This window comes from Aphanomyces astaci (assembly GCF_000520075.1).
Source record: "Aphanomyces astaci strain APO3 unplaced genomic scaffold supercont1.27, whole genome shotgun sequence".
NCBI lineage: Eukaryota > Oomycota > Saprolegniomycetes > Saprolegniales > Verrucalvaceae > Aphanomyces > Aphanomyces astaci.
Window position 1 is genome coordinate 41,866 of NW_009798290.1, and position 5,504 is coordinate 47,369.

Here is a 5,504-nt window from a genome sequence, read left to right on the forward strand (position 1 = left end):
AGCTTGCTCATGGTCGTGCGGAAGATGGCAGGACGACTTGTTACCTTGCTACCTCGAGTTTGCTGTCACTAAGCAACTTCGTAGGTAGTTTCGTTATGAAATGCATTTCATGGATCTTGTAGTTTTCCCCTTGTTTTACTTGAATGGGTCGCAACAAGAACTATATCGCTGACACATCGATCCGTCGTCACAAGTATGCATAAGTACTTCTTTTCAACCCCACAATCTCTTAAGAAACCTGGTCCGCCCAAGATGAAGCGTTTCAAGTCGCATGGTTTATGTTGACATGAGTACCACTGTCCACCTGCACATTACCCTGAGCGTACTAGAATTTGTGCGAATGCAATCCTCTATTTGACGGAAAAAACATGGAACGTTTTATATCACCTCTATCTTCCGGACAGTTCTCATATTATCCTGCTGAATATCGGAACTCCAAATTCCGAGCGGAATTTGACTTAAGCGAAGTTCGAAGGTGTGAGTAACCCAAAGTTTTGTTTCACGAATTTCGAATTCCAGGTTTGCTAAAGGTCAATAATAGATGTCTAACCTATAGACTGAATGACAGACTAGATACAAAGTATTCTCATCATTCAAACAGAGTGCATTCAAACTGACAAATGCCCCACAGTTCGCCAAAAAAGTACGATGTTTTTGTAATGTAGTGACCCTTTCCAAAAAAAGATTGAGGTATTTCCAATGGTGAACAATATTGAAGAAATACGATTTCTTTCCTAATTGTATTTCTTGGTAAGGTAATTATATGATGTGAGGCGAACTTTAACTAATAAAACTCATTACATTTGACTAAAACTTAGCCAGAATTGCACAAATTCAGTGCACACGCCTATGTGGAACAAAATCCTAAAGTGCACCCATTTTTTATTTCACCAAGTTGCCACGGTGCAAAACCCAGTAGACCTCAGTCAGTACATGACTTTAAGCACGCCTTGCATTATCCTGTAAGATGTAACTAAGTGCCATTTCATTTTTGGTAATGTTCTTGAGATCAGTAACAACAATGAAGTCTACGATCACGCGGTCAATTAATGCGTCCCACTCGCACAATCGAATAACGATGTGGTTGTTGTCTGAGGAGTCTATATCGATTCGTAATGAGGTATTGTGAGGGAATGTTTTCACAACTGTCGTGTTTTGGTCAATTTCGTGTTTCACCAAAGTATATCACCGTCACAGTCATCCACAGTCATGATTTCAATTATCATGAGATTCTGTTCAGGTTCACCCAAAGTTGTACAGTATATACTAACTGTACGTAGGGTTACGGGGTTGTGGTGTTTCGGAGTTTATTTGGCGTTCATCGATACCGGTTACGACATCGTCGTCCAGCAATCGAAAAGTATTTCGTGTAGACTAGTTTGTATACCATACAAATTTCTTGTTATTAGATTAATTCGGCGCAAAACCTCGACTCGGAATTTTTAGTGAAAACTCCCTCCGTGTGGAATGGTCAAGACTCAGGGTCCGGGGTTCTGAAACTCAGTTTCAGTGTCGAACTCAGTGTTGGGATGGGGGTAAATTCAGGGTCAAAATATCATCGACACTGAGTAAAATTCAGTTTCAGGGTCAAACTCCGTGTACGGTGGAGATGCTCTAACCCAGTAACTCGGTTTTCAACCAATAATAGACGTATTTAGCAAGTCTTCACTTTCCACATCATTGAGCGACTGGTGGCGGAATATTTCTGTCCTTGTTCCAAGGTATTCCGCGCTTTTAATTGATTAGTACCCAAATTATCCGGATAACACAATAGATCACGCTTTCCAGAATAACTCAGACATGGTTGCAAGTTTAGAGGCGTAGATGGTCCATCTATGCCTGAGGTAGTCCGTTCATGTCTGGCACTCATTTTCATAAAAAACGAAAAAGTATTCATCGACATTTTCTGTATTGCGAAAATATTTTGTCCGGATACGTCGCGGTTTCGGACATGGACTAAATCTTCCCCGACCAGCCCCTGATAATATACTCGAAGTACTTTGTAAATATTTTCTCACAAATCAGGAATAGAATCATTTGGAATTGACAGATGCTCTAGAAAATAACTCACCAATGAATTCAGGGTTGTGTGATTGAGTGCACACTCAGTTATTTGGCAATCTGTGAGTGATTTTGGAAATCACTCTGTGATATACGAAATCACTTCACGTCATTCGCATATATCAAAGAATAATTGGATTGTACTGTACTATGCGATCCTCGTCCAGAATCATGAGATTTAATACCCCTCTAAAATTGAAAATACAGCTAACACCACAACCAAGGACCGCCGCAGCAACGCCTGGGCAATACACATCAACAGCGCTACCCCATCGACAGATTCGATCCGCGATCGCAAATGGCAAACTCCAAGCTCGGAATGACCCCACTCAGGTACATCTGCTTGACAGCTGACACCGCAAACGACAAAGATAACATCAGCAGTATTGGTATATCTAAGCGCCATCTTAAATTTAGCCCTTCTGCTGATATGCGTGGCGTGTCGATGTATGCGGAAGGCGAAAGTAGAAAGTAGTATTGATTAAGCATTTTGTAATCAATAACAATTGTAACTCAGTCTTTTTATTATTTCAGACACTAAAACACAAAATCACGTAATCTAAAGTAATTTACTCTTAACATTGGTTAATCACTCAGTCATTTCCAAAATAGGTCCAGGCATTGGTCGAAACATCACATTTTCCAATAACACCCAATAAATTGCTAAAAGTTTTTGAAATTAGGTTGTGACGTGGTAATTGGTCAAGAGGTCTATTACGAGATTTCTGACAGTGAAAGTTCTTGTGACCAATCAGTGTTCTTGGAAATCATCGTGTGATTTCCGAAAGTGTGAATGACTGATATATCATTAACCGTACACGAGATGATCGAGGGACCAATCCCATACTCGATCGCTGCAAAATGGCACGGTCATATATTAGTATCCGGATGACTGACTGAAAGTCCATCCAAGAACACATGGATGTACTTGGAATGTAATTGGCCACTGAGTGAGGCTTGATCATTCGTCAAGAGGTAAACCAACTCCTTTGTGGAGACCAAAAAACTGTCTCAACAAATTGTGATCGACTCGACACATATTTTTATTTGAAAAATGTCTCAATTTTAAGTCGACACAAATTGATTTGTGTAGGCCCAATGGTGCATACTAGTAGTTGTTTTCAAAATTGACCATCCTGGACAAGTGGGATATCATGTATTTGAATGCAATTACTTGGATTTTGTATGTGGTGTCTTACAGTAGTACTAATAGTACTTTGGAAGTGATAGGTAATACTAGTAGGATAATACAACTACAGTGATCCCTCAACGTTTGCTCGCTTTTTCAAATATAAATTTTCCAAGTCAGCCTATTGTACAAAGAAACCACGAACATTAACTTTGAAGGGTGACTATCTGCTGGTCAATTAACAGTAAGCAAAAGCTGAAGTGAATGGCCCAAGTTCCGAGGTAGAACCCCCGTATGAGCCCAGCAGTTGCGAATGGTCGTTGATGTGACGCAATTCCAGGCGGAAACCGACCAACGTATTGCCGTGAGCACGTCCACGGCGTACAAGTTTCTTGGTTCGCGACCGGACTCGACGGTAGGATCATCAATGATGTCTAAAACATGATCCATTTGACGACGCTTGTAGTGGCTCTTGAACGCAGCGATGATACCGGCATCCATTGGCTCTCAAATGTCTTTGTGTGTGTAGTTGTCAATATGAGGTGTTGGCTCCTCAATTTTGAATTTTCAAACGATGCATGCATGTCATAAGGCCCTTAGTAAATTAATATTGAATAAAATTTAACGGAGTATAAATTTATACCAGGGAGCAAACGTTGAGGGATCACTGTACTGTATTATTAAAAGTGGCCAATACGTTAGTATATCAGCAAACCTCCGGCAAAATGTGAGCGCACTTAACAAATATTACATTGTAAATCCAATCTTTGGACATAGTCCACGAAGGCGTAGCCTGAGTGATATGAAAGTGAATACTGTCTGCACAACTCAGAGATTCTGTGCCAGTCAATCTTGTTCTAACAATTTGTGGTTTTGTCCAAAGATTGGATTTACAATGTAATCCTTGTTAAGTGCGCTCACATTTTGGCGAAGGTTTGCTGATGTACTCACATATTGGCGACTACCCTGTTATAAGTACAACGTATTAGTAGTTCTATTAATAGTATGGGATAAAGTATGAAGCATCAATCGTTGCAGTCTACCTTCGAAGTGGATGTTAATCAGATAATCTGATATGGGTTAATTGAGTTTGGATTATCAAGATAATCTGATATGGGATAAAGGATGACGGCTTCAATCTTTGTCAACACTTTTCCTGGTGTTTTTATTCACTAATGGATTGTCGAGTTGGATTCCACGCGGATTGGTTTGTCTATGTTCGGACAGCGGACATTTCCTTTTATTTTCTTCCAGAGTATACGCATAGTACTTGTTACTTGTTAGCTTTGCTTGCACTCTCACACAGGCAGATTTTGCTGCAGGCTCAAGCATGCATCGCAGCAGCAGTTAAAATAAATGAATCAGGAGTACAGTACTGTAGCTAACCTGGTACACGTAGTCGCCGATTAAGACGAGAGCTGACATCACTGTAGTCACTTGATAGCCAAATTGGTCATGCCAATGTGCTCACGAAACACACATCACTTGATGGTGGAAACCCTGTACTTGCTTCATTAATTAGTACACCTACAGTAGTAAGACATGGGTACGGAGTATTATCCGGGTTATTCGATTTTATGGAAATTTGAAAATGTCAGGGTGAAAATGATAGTAACATTACTGTACAAACACCGTCGGTGTTGTTTCGAGGGACTAGCTCGTCGAATGTATGGTGGTACATAGGACATTGAGACAGAGTCATGCGATATGATGACCAAGGCTAACACCTGGTTGTGTGCGTTGTTGGACAATGATGTGCGAAGTTTGGAAGGATGTAGCCTTCCTTGGCTTTCATTCCTGGTTTTACCTCGAACTGAGCTCTACCTTTGTGTGCGTGTTCTACCCCCAGCCCCCTCCAACAGCGACCATGCTTGTGCTACTCACTGTCGTCCTTGCCTTCTTGATACCTGCGTCAGGCCAGCGCCCGACAATCGAAGAATGCGCTCGTGCTGGTGGTACTTGTAGCCGCGAGTTCAACCCCATATGCGGTTCGGATGGCGTCACCTACAGCAACCCCTGTCTCTTTCGATTTGCTCAATGCAAAAAACCCAGCCTGACCCTTCATGCCCGTGGGCAGTGCGATGCAACACACCTGAAGCAGGTAGAATGCGCTGGTCCTCGTGTATGTACCCGCGAGCTAGACTTCGTATGCGGCTCAGATGGCGTCAGCTACACCAACCCCTGCTTCTTTCGATTTGCTCAATGCGATAACCCCAAGCTGACCTTACATGCCGGTGGGAAATGCGTGACGAAGGAAGAATGCGCCGGTCCTCGTGTATGTACCCGCGAGCGAGACTATGTGTGCGGCTCGGAT